Here is a 15834-nt window from a genome sequence, read left to right on the forward strand (position 1 = left end):
TGCCTTCCAGGAGAATCTGCTCCCAGATTTTGCCAGGCACAGAGGTGAGACTGACTGGTCTGTAATTCCCCAGGTCATCCATTATCCCCTTCTTGAAAATGGGGGTTATATTTCCCTTTTTCCAATCATCAGGAACTTCACCTGACTGCCATGATTTTTCAAATATGATGGCCAGTGGCTTAGCAACTTCATTCGCCAGCTCCTTCAGGACCCGTGGGTGGATTTCATCAGGTCCCATGGACTTGTGCACGTTCAGGTTTTTAAAATGGTCTCGAACCAGATCCTCTCCTACAGTGGGCCCAAGGTCTTCACTCTCACAGTCCTTGCATCTGCCTCCCAAGACTTGGGTGATGTGGTCAGAGCATTTGCCAGTGAAGACTGAGGCAAAGAAGTCATTAAGAACCTCAGCCTTCTCCAAATTCAGGGTACCCAGTTCTCTTGACAGCTTCCAGAGAGGGCCCATGTTCTCCCTAGTCTGTCTTTTATTTGCATTGTACCTATAGAATCCCTTCCTATTATCCTTAACATCCCTAGCCAAGTTTAATTCTAACTGGGCCTTAGCTTTCCTAACCTGGTCCCTACCTTCCTGGACAACACCCCTGTATTCTTCCCAGGCTGCCTGTCCATGCTTCCACCTTTTAGAAGCCTCTTTTTCCCTTGAAGTTTCCTCAGCATTCTTGATCTTTTAACAATTCAAAATGTGATTAATTAAATGCCTGCATACAATGATACAACATGAAAAACTGAAGATTTCCAAGGCATTTATAAGTATCTGATTATTTTAATGGGCTGTTCAGGTATTTCCATTTCAAGGAATCATGTAACAGTTTCTCTCTGCATTATAAGAAGACCTAAATATAAGGGAAAGATTTTATTTAGAGTTGTGTACATTTGCACATTTGTGCATGAGAGTGTGTGTTTACTAGTAGGTATGCAACAAGAGTAATAGCTATTATATTTATAGGATTTTCCACCTAAACTGATACAACCAATTAATGTATTTTCCTTTGATGTCACAAGCAACAGGAGACTATTGTAAGAAAAATTCCAGGAGAACTACATGAAAGATTTGGTTTCTTTTTAACCATGGGTACCTAACATACATCAGAATGGCAAACCACTAATGCAAAAAAAAAAAAAAAAGCAAAATGAGCAGTGCTTAAATAACTGCTGCATTTTAGAATGCTTATGTTTGAGATTTGTGTGTTAATACACTATACAGAAAATTGGTACAGTTTGGAACATAAAGGAATTGTATACATGATGGCAATGTAGTGGAATGGAATCATCTAAAGTAACTTTTGTATGAATAACATCACACTGAACTTTGCCCAGTTAAAATTGCCAAATGAAAAAACAACTAAGATTCCAAAGCATAAATTGTGCAATTTATGTTTATTAAGTATGGTTTGAATCCTGTCGTAGGGACATCTTACCTAACTATATATTTAATGCTGCTCAGTAAATGAGGAGAGTATTGATTGGCATATGCTGCTTAAATCGATCACCTTGACAGCCAGAATTACAGTAATCTGTCAGTATTAATGACTGTCTTTCAAGGCTTGATACCTCTCCTTCACTTGTCTCATCTTGTCTCACTTCTGTTTGAAGTGCATTTTCTTGCAGCCTCTGGTTTTGTCAGGGTAGGTACTTCTGTAGTGTTTTTTTGTCTCCCGAGTCAAATTTATTGGCTTGATCATGCAATTAGAGTTAAAATGCAACACCAGGGAGCAAAAGTAGGCAGTGTTCTGAGTAACAATTGGACCTCAGAGGTAATGTAAGCCTGTTCTCAGCCATCATTTATTGGTTACCTGTTGAAAAAACAGGATTGTTTTGCACGAAATAATTCCAAAGCATCACTTTAAATGCCTTTGATTCTAGCCACTAGAGACAATCGATTGAACCAACATTTGTGATGGGTTTTTAAACTCTTGCCCTAGTTCTTATCATATAGACACTTGAGTAACTGCTGGAGAAATACTTGCAGACACATGTGCCAAGCCACTCGTTTTACTGCATTTTCATGTTGACATACACATAATTTCAGTTGGTTTTCATGCATTTTTAATGAGGAGTAAATTGAAGTGTCAGACTTGAAAGCTGTGTTGTAATGTATATTTTCATATATATAGTCTGAGCTTTTTAGCAAAGCATACATATATGCTTTGATTTAGCAGCAGTTCTGGATTTGTACATGTTCAGGTAAATGTATTTTCTTCAGTAATTGCCCTGCTTCTAATCCTACAGAACGTGACATCTCTACCCCCATGTAGCTCTTCTGTCTCTGCCTCTTCTTATAAGCTATCTATGAACCAGGATGCTAGAAGCACTTCTGAAAGAGGTATAGCGTAAGCATATGAGTTAAAAGGTATTTATGTTGTTGTCATCACAAAATAGCTATGATTTATTTTATAACTAGGAAGTATGGCTTTTTTTTATTAGTTACTCTCCCCTAATGAAATGGATGAAACTCTCTTGAAAGTGGTAAAAAAGCAAAATACCAAATGAAACAAAACTGATTGACTCTAGCAATAAAATTTTCTGCTAATAATTGCGTTTATTAAAGGCTGAGTGCTCTGTTGATGTTGTAAACAGACAACTCGGCAACAGATTTGAGTCTCTCAAGTCTGGGAGCTCAAATCTTTCTGTACTATTAATGTATCCTAGGTTCTTTTACATCTACATTCTTCCATAAATTGAGTTTACCCATCTGAAGGGGGATATTGGTTCTACTCATTTCTGTATAAAATATGCATAGGTTTATGCCACTGTCATTCTGTTTTAGAATAAAAGGATGTCAGTGGGCTACTGTGAAAGGCAGAGAAGTGCTTTATCAGCCTTCAGGAAGTTCTGAATCTGTCAGTACAGATCGCTTGAGGGAGGGGAGTTCTTTGTTACTGCGTTTTTTTAGGATAGGAAATTTTTGTATGTTGTAAGCTGGAAGTTAGTAGAGCAATCATTCTTTCATTATTAAATCTGTTTTAAATGTGGATACACCCCTCTTTTACAGATTTGCAGGGAGAAGGCTAGGAGTCCTTAAACTGGAATGAAAAAGATAAATGAGTTTAATCTTTTGCAGATTGATTGCCTTGTACATAACACAAAATGACAGGGTCGTTGTTAATACCTGCTTAGCCTTTTTAATTAATTAAACATTTTGGGTAACAAAAGCCCTTTGTTAAAATGTTAAGACTCTTTGCCCCTTAAGGTGTTAAAATTCAAAAAATTCATGCAGATTTCTTTGATAGCTCTCAGAAGTCTGAATAAAATCAGGGAAGATTAAACAGTTTTTCCTGACATTCCTAAGAATTAAACAAAGAAATGTTTTTAAACTATTTAAAATTTTAAATGTTTATGTTGCAAAAGACAGCATTGTTTACTAGTTTAATCCTTTCCTAGTCGTAATTTCACCCCTAATAACAGAAGTGACTTGCAAACAACTTGAAGGATTTGCATTTTAAAATACTAAAAGATGTGTTTATATAAAAAACAAGTATATACCATTATGTATGGTTGTTTCTGGTATTTCAGTTGGTGGGAAATGTGGGTGATTATTTGTAACAAGCAAAATTAACCAACAGTGATATCCGTGAGACAGAGTGATGTTTTCAAGTAAGTTGAATAAGATATTGGCAAACAGTTTCTGCATCATTCTGCATATGGTAATCAAGACAGTTGGGGCATGCTTTCCAGTGCCAACAGTAGCATTAGAAGATGATAGATACCAAAAAAAAATGAGGAGATTAATATAAACTAGCACACTGGTTGCCTTTTGTTCTCTTATAGGTCTGTATTTCAGTTACTGAGAAAAGGGGTTACATACAATACCATTCAGTATATGGAAACATCTATCAGGAAATTGAATGTACTTCAGTAATTAAACAGGTCAAAATTATAACAAAAAGAATGTATGTATATACTTAATAGAAAAAAAAAGAATAACATAAAGCAAGGATTAAAAGTTAGTATTACAGTAATTGGAATTAACATATGGTAGTCTGAAGGACGTGAGTCCTAATCATGGCCTGGCCAATCAGATTAATCTCAGTACAGTTTCTGGGCATTGATAAATAGTTTAATTGCTGATTAACTGCACCTGAATAGATCTGTGGGTCACAAATGTATCTATCTCCTTCTGAATGCTTCTCTTCCCAAACACTGAAGAATGCAGGCTGTTAGAAAATCTTTTAATTTCTGCTTGCCCAACCATAGTTACCGTCCATCTGTTCTTGCCAATTGTGGAAAAAGGTCAGTTTTCAGCAAAGCCATGCATTTCACAGAAGGTATGTGAAGTGAAATTTCACAGGGGACATGATGCATCCTGATTCTTAGTGATAAACCTTTGGGGCCAGCAGGGTTGGCATATGGTTCAGCATGATATGAAGGCTTGGGTTCCCTGGCTTCACTTCTTTGGCGCAGAACTGATAAAACCTGCCTCTTAAGTATTGTTTCACTGGACACCAATCATAGGCAGCAGGAACTGCCCATTTAACTCTCTGTGGGAAGGAAGCCCAGGCTGTGTTCACAATAGTACCATTGTAGTGCTGCAAACTGCTCTCAACAGCTTGACAGCACTAGGGAGGAGGGCGAAAGGGCTGCTTTACTAATTGCCCTTCAAAATAAAGAAAGAGGGAGGTAACTGACCATTAATATTTGTTTTCTTCATTTAAATAGAAGAAGACTGTCTTAGAGTTTTAAAAATAATTTTTAAAATCAACTTGGCTGCCCTCCGGAATGACTTATAAATAGATTATCTCATACTAGAATTGCAGCAACCCAGGGTAAATAGAAAATGCTCTCTTCGAAGAGAGAAGAAAAAAAGAAAAGTAGTTGTCAAGCTTATTGCAATACAGATTGTAATTAATGGCAAAGCTTCTCATTAGAGAAGTTTTCTTTGTTACTATGTAGTGTAGAATTGCAGTTTAATACATACATATATGTGCAGTCTTTTCACTGGACAATATTTAATATTAATAATAATTTTTACCTGTGTAGTTTTAGAGTCTGTAAGGATGCCTTCATAAAGGACATTTCCTTTACTGTTTGCTCATCAATTAATATGTCTGTATATGCAGAGAAAGTATTTAAGGTAGAAATTCAAATATTTGAATGTATGAAAGTAGTGGGCTTAAACATTCATTCCCTATAACCAGGGAGGGATGAGCCAGTTTTGCTTCTCTGTTTTAACACTCATCAACCTTAATTACTTGAGTTAAAACTGATGTAATACTGAGTGACAGTAGGGATAAATCCTTTCCCAAAATCAGGAGTTAGTATGTGGGGCTGCCTTTCCCCCAGCCTGTACTATTTCACGTTATCTGTGGGCAGAAGTGATGAACAGCACCTTAACATCTCTCATTGACATCCTTGTAGAATCTTTAATAAACTTCAGTCTGGTGGCCCTCCCTTGCTGCCTCCTGCCAGGTAAGCAACTGCATGCCAGCGGGGCTGGCTGCTGGCAGGAGCATTGCTCCAAAGAGCGCCTGAAGCACTGGCAGCTGTAATGGGCTTCAAAACAATTAGCACAACATACCTTATATGTTCATCGATTGTCTTGGATACATTAGTAAGACAAATCCTCCCTGGATATTGGAGTAGGAATTCTGCCTGTGTAAGGGCTTCAACACTGTTTCCTTCACTGTTTTGTTTTCACCTCCATAGCCTGTTACTAAAACATGAGTGGTGTATTTGTAAATACTGTAATTTTCTTCTAACCACACAGTCAGTAAAGTTAATGAATACTCTGTTACTGTGCTGAGGTATTCATCCTTGGGATGAGGCTAGTCATTTGTTCTTACTGTCTTTTTAATTTGATGCTACAGTGCAGTTCAGCATTTGTAAAACCAACAATGCACAATAAATGGTACCAAAACAGAGACTTTCTACTATATGTTTGTGTTAATATGCTCCTGCTATATTTCAAAAAGATAATTCATTGAATGCCCATTCTTCCTCTTACTGCAGAGTAGATTATATTTAAGTCAAGATTAATGGATAGATTCTGATGTTAAAACCCAGTCTCTGAGCCTGGTGTTCCCTAGAGGCATATAGTGCATTAGTTTAAGCCAATATGCTGTTTATCATAGATACTATGACACTGTCTTAAATGACAGTTTACTGTACTTTGTTACTGCTTACTCTGGTAATAAAATCACTATATTGTGTTCTTGATAATTACAATATTAAATAGAAACTTAATTGGATTACTACACATTTAGATACAGATAATTCTTAAGTAATTGTCCACTGTAAAATTTCTGATACTCATTTTTTTCTATCATGCAGTGTTTTCTGTCAGTGTCTAAACTTAATACTTAGTTCAGTCAGCAGAAAAAGTGCTGAAAAGAGATCTGCAGTGGGCTTTTTCAGTGCAAAGGGAGTATCTTTTATCTTACAGTTTTTCACTTGAACCTTGTTGGTCTTTAAATCCTTCTGTAAGATGCTTTCATTTGCCAAAGTCCTTAAAATAAAACAACATTGCATTCTACAGAGTTTAAGAATTCAGTAGTATTGTTAATTCGTATTTTTTCCCCCTTAATTTTGAAATTGCTAGAAATCTGAGCACTAATTTTGTCACTTTTGCTGCCTAAACAGATGATCAAAATTATAATTTATTCAGTTCAGTAAGTACACATATTTATATGGTTATCTTAAAAAAAAACAAACATTTTTTGTAATATAGCTGGGGAGTTTATAGGTTCTTATTATTATTATTCTTATATTCTTATTAAATATTCTTATTATTATTAGGAATATTTATACTAAAATTTAAAATTTATGTTATGTCTCTTACACTTGCACTTTAATTCTACATATCTTTGTAAGTGCCTTTTGTAAAGGAGCTTGTTGCAGAGTGGTTACATTTTTCATTTCATAATTGAGTGTTTTAAGTGGTTAAGCATAGGCCAAATTTTATCCAATTCCCGCTTGTGTTAATGGTGCTACACTCACACTGCCTTAGCACCTGTTATGGATTTTGAGTCATCTGGCAGCCCGTGGGACTTAGATAAAGAAGTACCAGGTGTCCTGCCTGTCTCTTAATTGAGACGCAATGTAAACAATATAGACTTGGCAATATGGTTATAGGAATGGATTAAAGCCCAGCTTTGTCTGTGCTGATGAATCACAGCTTTTCCTTCCTAGATGATGTTACAAACCACTGAAGAATTTGGTTAGCTGTAAGATCTGATGGAATAACATAAAAATAAACAATATATCAAGACTTTTCTTAGAACGACAGAGTTGCAGAGTGTTTATTGGGTTTTTCAGTGAAAATGTAAGCAGCAATTAGAGTTTCTTGCCATAATTTAAAAATTTTGAAAGTGCTTACACTGTAAAAATTAAGATTTTTATGCAAACTTGGATGAAGTCAATGCTTTTCAATATATTATGTGTTAGTAAACTAGGCAGAAAGCAGTAGCATTGACTTGGAAATGCCCAGTGGCTGCAACTTTATCTAGCCTATGCTTACCTTGCAGGACATTTAACCGTAGATTAGATATACTGGCAGTAATCTCCTTTAGCTGCAATATTTGTACTCTTAAAGAAAAAAAGCCTCTAAATGGCAAAAGTATGTGTTATCATTTGCCCGATAACTTTTAATTTATCACAGATTTATTGAACTTTTTCGTAGTGCAAAAAATGAAAAGTAATATTAATTATATTAATTTAAAGAATGATACAACTTGCGCATTTGAAACAAATTGCAAGATCTGGAATGATGGGATTAATTTATATGGATTTGTCAATGTAATTTTTTCATGAAGAAGTATACCTCAAAAATATATATACCTCAGAAAGCCCATTTGCAGTTACAGCTTATGTTGAAAAAAAAATTTATTAAAGATGTTAGCTATTACATTTTATGTTTGTTTAAATTTTACAGTCAGTTTGTTACTTGTTTTTATACTTACTTTTAATGAGGTAACTACATTAATTAGTAGATTTTCATATACATTAGTTCCTAAAATTAGTGATATTGGGTAATTAACACTGAGTCCCTTCAGCAGTTTTAAAATGTCTTCATGAAATGCAACATAAGGTTTAATTTTAAAATATAACTGATTCCTTTGAGTTTATGTTCTGGTTTTATGAATAAAAAAATATGCTGTTGCATTTTATTCCAAAATTGCTGTTGCTAGTATTGAAAATATGGTTTCAGTAGAGAAGAAAAATCACCTTAGAAAAATATAAAATTTTTATTCTTTCACTTCATTAGTAGTGTCAAACATAGTAATTTTTTTTCCTTCTCTTTCATCTAAATAGCTTGCATCAGATATGAAGAGAATGAACTGAATTCTGCTTTATGAATCATCAGTGTTGTGGCTAAGTTCCAATTGCATATGCAGAAGCTGCTTTCATTTACAGCATAGCTGTGTAAACAGATGCACAGAGCAAAATATTTATATGCCATTTTCAGTATTGGCAGTATTTTAAAAACAGAAAGGAACCCAGGCTGACTTTGAGATATCAAGTGGACTTCAGTAAACAGAAGTTGCAGCTGGAAAAAAAAATCTCTATTTGTATACTGTGCAAACTAGATGTGGAAATCGCTGAAATGCAATAAATAGGGAACACCATGATGCCACTTCTACAGAGTCACTTTTCAGAATATAAGAGAACTTTAACTATTCCTCTCAGTGTGGACAGTTGATACTCATCACCCACCTACATACAAAACACAGCTAGTTGCAGGGCTTCCAACACTGGATCAATAGCAGCCTGACTTACATCCTTAACTCTAAGAGCCAACAAAGAGTACAAATTGCTGTGTCTCAGTATGAGTTCAGGTGGTTTGACAACCACTGCACAATCTCTTCTTTCAGAGTAGATTTCCCAGAAAAAAACTTCCATTTCTGTGATGTGTGGGTTTTGTCCTGTCGTCTTTTAGAAGTCAGATTCTGCTATGGCTAATTTTTCCTTTCAGCTTCTATAAAACCTTGGTCCTAACCTGTGTGCTTTATCTTTTTACGGGAAACAATCCTCCTTTCACATTCTGATGTCAGGAATTGTAATTTACTAGAAAAAAATGGCCAAATAAAATTGATGCTTTCATGATTTTAAGCACCTCAAACTGTACCAATTAATTCTGCAGGGCTTGAACACCTTTTCAGGCCAGAGAGCAAGAAATCTCCTGCCAACAAATTCCGTTCATTGTGCCTTACTGTTTCTTGATTTCCTTTGGTCTTCAGTATCCTGAGAGCATTTTTGTCTGTTGACAATACTACACGTTTGGGTTTTTTTCTAGAAAAGAAGAGATGGGCTTCTGAATTTGCTGAGACGGCAAGTGTAGTAAACAAGAAGGTGCCATCGTATGCATCTTTCCTTAAAATACTGTTAATCTCTTTTATATAAATAGTGTATACATGCAATTATAAAAACTCTTGCAGGTGTCCATTGATCCTGCAAGCAGATATCTCTCGGTGGAGGATTTTCATTTTCCAGTTAAAGATGGAACAGTGCTTTGGTTTCTGCTTGTCTAAATTATTTTCCAAATACCTGGCTGACAAAGTCATACTCTCCGCAATCATATCAATATGTATTGACTTCTTAGATGATTTTGCTAACAGTTGGAACTGTCAGGGATGCAGCTATACATGTATTTCTGACAGTAGCTTGTAATTTAACCTGAGGAAGTCCATCTTGCTATTTAGAAGTACGTTCTCTGGCTTTTTTCTAAGAGGTATTTCCAGGCAATCATCAAAACCTCCTTTTTTTTCCTAGCACCAGAATCAAAGAATCTCAGGTGCTGCATCCTATCATTATTGTGATCATATCAGTCATATTGTGATATACTGCGCACATATGCATATAGATATGTATATATATAAAAAGCACATAAGGTTCAGGAGGGAAGATTTATGAACAAAAACTTCATGGAAGTGTCTCATTTCAATTCTTGTTCTGAATGAGAGACAGTGATGGAAAAACATCAAGTGAAGAGCCCAGATTTTTACTCCCTTTCACAAAGCGACTCCTTTGTTACAATTCTGTTTGGATTTTTTCCTAAAAATCAACAACAACAACAAAGTCACATTGCCAGCTTTCTGGATTTGACCTGCCCATCATTAGGCGTGTAGGAATGTCTTTAGTGTTGTTGAGCTTACAACTTGAAGCTTTATAATTCCAGGGTATTTCCTGAACTATAGTGATATTGATGCATTTTAAATCATCCAGACATCATCTTGAAGTCATCTACTAAAACAGAAGCTAAGGCATAACATTTTATTGTGGGTATCTGAAGTGATAAATACTTCCCTTTGACTTTTGGAAAAATACAGAGTTTCTGCCACTGGTGACTGTAGATACTTCACAAGCACATTCTTTTTACATTTTGTTGAACAAATGAATTATTAATCTGCCATTGCAGATAATTCTATCACAGTTTTAGTGTAGTGGTAAACTGTGCATCTCATCAGCCCTTTTTTAAGTTTCTGTCATTGAGTAGGGTCCCCAGCATAGTACTTCCCTCCAGAAGCTGCTGAAGAAATCTGTCTTGGTAAAATATTTTCTGTATTTTTTTCCAAAAGTCTTAAGAGCACTTAGGAATGTAACCACTCTGTTGATCTGACACAAGTTCCTCACTAGTCTTGAGTGCCCCTGGTGTTCTCAGGTATCTAAAGCTTTCACTGCCAGCCTTCCCTGGAGATCTGCCCACTTAAGCGTGCACTAGGAGCTAAATCCTTGATGTATCCTGAATAGCCAAATGCCTGGTTCATGCCTCTCTTTATCCAATGGTAGGTAGGTATTTCTTTGCCTGTCTGACCTGCAGGGCAGCAAAGCTAAGAGTTTTGAAGGTACACTCACTGGATTAGAGCCCACACAAACACAACAGGAGGTAACCCCCTAGATATATCAATCAGCCAGGAAATGAGAGAGCAGTTTCCAATTTTGAGGCCACATCTCCTGCCTCTTACAAATCTGTTCTAACCACTGGGACCAAGGACATTTTATAATCAGGCACACTGTTCACTGCTGAAATTGCTATTCGTTTCATAAAATAAGATCTCTGAATCACAAGGAAAGTACACGCTCATCTCTGTAGCCAAATGGTTATGGTACTTTCCTGGGAGAAGAGTCTCTGGATTCCAGTCCCTGCTCAAGAAGCATTTGTTATCAAATGTTTTTTTTTTGGAGCAGGCACTAGAATTTCTTCTCCAGCCCTTTTGTGAATCTAGCGCTTAGGTACTCTGATACTAGACATTGTGAAATGCCATATCCTTAGTTAAAGTCTTGGAAATTTTACTCCATGTTGAAACTGCTTTCATTTTTTTTCAGCCTCATGTTAGTGACATTTTAGTGCTGGTATTTCCTGGATAACTGTAACATAGTAATTATGCATCTAGTATTCAACTACAAAATACTAGATAGATTTATTGTAATGCATTTTATTCAGTTCTAAAACTGAGAGGTGTGAATAAGAAGAATGGAAAGAAAGCATAGTCAGAATGACAGAATAAGTCTCTGAAAATTGCTATGAGGAGATGAATTCAACAGAAGGACTTGAAAGATGGAGGCAGCAGAAGAGGCTGAACAATGGGAAATATGGGATTTTGTGGATATTACATAGTTAAAGTTACAGGAAAGGAAAAATAAAGACTAAAGAGCTAGAGATGTGGGAATATGTAGCAAACACATTTCCTCACCAAACTGAAGAATGACAAAGCCATGAATAAAAAACAAACTGGCAATGTGAGAGAATTGTTTCAGATTTTTGTCTTCCAGGGTATTTTCCTTGGGTTTTTTTTGATAACCATCATAGCAAAGAGGAGAGGGGATTTGCAGGGGGATTGTTTTGTGGATGCTTATGGAGACCTGATGCTAGGCATAAGCCACATGGAAAAAAGTACCAAAGTGCCTGTCAAAAAATGTCAAGGTGAGTGAGAGTGACTGCGTCAACTGACTGGAGACAAGAGCAGTTTAGATAAAATTGGTCAAATTGGTATAGACTATGGACTTAAAATAAGTAGCCTGCATTTGTGCTAAGGGGTGCAGTATCTGAAGAGAATGCTCCACCTAAGCAGTGTGTTCAGAAAGTGGGCTCTGCAATGCTCTGAGCAGATGAAAGGAGGGATACAAATTCATTTGTTGAGGTCAGAGAAGAGCGTATCACAGAAACATAGTGGTTTGGTTTGGAAGACACCTTAGAGGTCTTCTAGTTCCAAGCCTCCCAAGACACCTCTTTTCACTAGACCAGGTATGTATGAATAGCAGTAACTCAGATGGGAAGAGTGAGCCTAGATAATTTATCTTAGAATTTGTAAAAAGCATCTCCAGGATGTAGTTGTATTGTGCCACAGGAATCTAAATAGAGCTATTAGGTGAAGACAAGCGGTGTTTTTTGGACAGATTGAGCCTAAGTAAGTAGCTAGGATTTTGGTGCTTGTTCCTAAGTGCAAATCAACAGGTCCAAAAAAAATTGCTTGTTTGCAGGAATAATGGGAAGTACAGTATTTTCAGTATTTATAGCAGTAGTTGAAGATTTAGAGAATAAGTAAAATAGATTGTATGCAAATGAAGTTTTAGTTGCAGTGACTGCTACCTAAGTGACCTATACATCTACAATTCCTGATTTTTTTCTTGTACTGATTGTATTTTTCAGAACAGTATCTTCTGAAAAAATATAATGAAGTTGTTAGATTATTTTTTTGTTACCTTTTTTTGCAGATTATGTATCTTCAAGTTTTTAGCTGAGCGATTTGGGAGAGTGCCTGTATAATTACCATTTTATCCATTCTATTTTGTTCCAGTTAGCACCTTCTTCAGAAGCAGAAAGCTCACAACACTGTTGTTTTAAGTGCTTAGTCACTCTCTGTGCAAGAGTCTTTCTCCATTGGCTTGTCCCTACATCCTTCCCATTCTGTCTTAATTGCAGATGCCAGTGGCAACATCCACACAGTAAGAATACAGCTTGCATTGCCCTATTATTACTAGCCATTGAGTTTGTATGTGCCACTCAATTTGTAGGTGCTAATAACTCTTCCCTAGAGAGCAGTGTTTTAAAGAAATAAATGTCTAGCCTATTAGAAGTAATGTAGAAATTAACTACCATGAGTTTATGGTCACTCTTGCAGATAGTTGCATTCAAATACAGCATGCAACTAGATTATCTTGGCCACAAAAGCATACAGATTTGGAGTTTTAAAACACTGGAATATTCTCAAATCTAATGGAAGATAAAAGTATCCCAATCTCAGCTAGTCAGTCTAATACACAAAAGGAGTTCTGTTCAGAATGTTTCTTTTCTTAGTGCAGAATACAGCAAGCTTTGGACTTGGCATTCACATCAGAGTTTTGTTTTTAAGCAGGCTTCTGGTTTTAACAAGCTGCAGATGGTTTTGTGGATTGTTAGGAGAGGCGGCAACCTGGCTAGCTGAATTACTTTTCTTTGTGTATGCTAAGTGTGCATTTGAATTAGACTTCTAGAACTGATATAAGCATGTCCTCTCCACTGTGTAATGAAAATATCATTATCCTCCTCAGTCAGCATCTGTGTCAAGACTTCTTTGGTTAGGGGATAGGTACCTAGGCTGGAGAATGGGAATGTCCTTGTCATGTTCAAAACAGTAACTGTCATTCATTTTTGCCTTATTTGTGTGTAAGCTTTGGATATAATAGGATAAACGAAAAGGTTTCCTTTAGAGACCTCTGAAAGTAGAGCATTTTAAAAGCAAGTAGGTGTCTCCACCCTACTTTTTCCTGAAATATTTTACCCATTCAAGCAGACTTTTAAAAACAGCTTGTTTTGATAGCAGCCTGTTCTCCTGTGGGCCTTCAGCCTTTGCTTCCTGGCAGCACCTTTGGTGCGAAAAGAGAGTGATCAATTGGGAGACTATCAGTGCCAGCATGCATAGAGTGATAAGTTAACACACCACTGGGAATTTCTAGGGCCCACCAAGATACTTCACTTCTAATGTGCTAACAAGCTCATTTTTCTACCTCTTGCCTCTTCAGTTATTTTTTTTCTCAGAAGAGCTTAGAAGTTGAGTGCATCAGGCATAATGAAAAGCTCTGTAGGAGGGAGAAGCAATAACCCCATTTTTCCCTTTTCAGCCAAATAGAAAATTAGTTTCTGGTAATACACAAAGGCCAGTATTTTTTGTGCAAGGGGCACTGCTGTGAATCAAAGGACTCTATTAACTGCAGAAAATTCAGCAGCTGTGAATCTCCCCCAATGAAAAAAGTGCTTTTCAACAAGTTGTGCGATACGTAGTATTACTTAGACTTGAACCATCAGTTTCATCCTCTACCACTTATACACAGCCTCTTAAAAACTCTGCTATATTACTCTCCTCTGTTAAGGCTCAATACTGTGTTTATCCCCCACCTAAGAACCATTACAATGGCAGATTTTTGTATTTTCTCTTGTCCCAGTGCTTCTGTTACAGCTTCTCCAAACTGAGACTTCTGAGGTTTGTCTGTCTCAGGATCCAGGAAGAATTTGGAACAGAGATTTTGGAGGGAAAGTGGTTTCCCAGTTTTGTAGTTATGTTACCAAGCTGTGGTCTAAGGAAAATGAAGATCATTTTATTCACTAGAAGTTGTTTTCAGATAATATATTCTCTATATGTTTTTTCATATTCAGATATACTGCAAAACCTACTATAAATATGGAAAACTACAAAAAAGGGTTTTTTTTGTAGGATAAGTTTTGTATATGTTGAAGTATAGTTTTATAAGCTAAGATTAAGAGTATTGTTTCCAGCTTTAATTTGGACCTAAGAATATTATTGCTTATAAATGCAAATAGTATTTTTATTTATTTTAAATGTTAGCACTTGTTATTAAAAACACTTTTCACTTGTCATGTGGGTTTTATGTTTATATTGCTGAAAAAAATGTGTATAAAGTGAATATTATCCCCATTTCGCAGGTGATGAAATTGAGTCAGAAAGGTCATTTTCTCACCGTCCCTCTTCTCCCGAAAAGAGCAGCAAAGAAAAAAAATCAAGAAACTGATTCTGAGTGCATTCCTCCACAGCATCCTCATTTGTTGGTTGTTGGTTGAGGGTTTTTTTCCTAGGAAAACAGAGCTGTGCGAGGAGAAAATGATCTATGTACATATAGATTAGGAAAAACAAATGTGCACAAACATAAATGCCAGGGAAAATTTCTGATCATTTTACAATTCTCTAAGATAACTGGAGAAGGTCTCCCTCGGTCAGTGTATTGAGTCCAGCTGGAGGACTTTGAAAGTTGTGAGAGAAAAGGTTAACTGATTTCTCAGTTCGGGAACTGTACGACACGAAGTCAGCATGGTAGTTTTTCTTGATAATTGTATGTTGCTGCCTGCTGCTTTACATTTTGACAGCCATTTCCATAGTTGCTTTCATGAACAGCAGAAATATTCTCTCTTTTTCTCGCTCTCTCTGTGCTAACAGCACAATCAGGCCTGCTGGAACAAGAAGCCTGGAGAGGGTTCTTCAAAAGCAGCACTTCAAGATACTGGTCTCTTGTCAATAATATTAGAGAGGAGAGAACACAGAGAAAAGGAAGTAGTACAGTGTTTTGCTGTCAGTGCCCTGCCGACACCCTGTTAGCCAGTATTTAAGGGTCCTGCAGATTCTTTACAAATATTCTTGCTTGTTTTAATGGCATAATTGAAGAAGTGTTTTTCCTAATACTCAGATTTCACTTTGTGTTTATCTTAGCTGTGTATATCTGTGTTTAGCAATTATGGAAGCAGTTTGTTATGAAGTGCAAAATCATTCATTTTGTTAATGCTGAGATTATTTTTCATGCTATACCTATAAAAATGTTAATGTTTTTTATATTTAAGCATGATCATAGAACAGGCAAATCAGTTACTTAAAAGAGAATACTGAAGTTGCAGTT

General features: G+C 36.3%; 1 protein-coding gene across 3 annotated transcripts in view; it reads left to right on the forward strand.

Annotated features, from left to right (window-relative positions):
* RALGAPA1 (Ral GTPase activating protein catalytic subunit alpha 1) overlaps positions 1-15834 on the forward strand; it is a 127405-nt gene that overhangs the window by 101334 nt on the left and 10237 nt on the right. The window lies entirely within an intron of this gene.

Source organism: Melopsittacus undulatus, chromosome 4 (assembly GCF_012275295.1).
Source record: "Melopsittacus undulatus isolate bMelUnd1 chromosome 4, bMelUnd1.mat.Z, whole genome shotgun sequence".
In the NCBI taxonomy this organism is placed as follows: domain Eukaryota; kingdom Metazoa; phylum Chordata; class Aves; order Psittaciformes; family Psittaculidae; genus Melopsittacus; species Melopsittacus undulatus.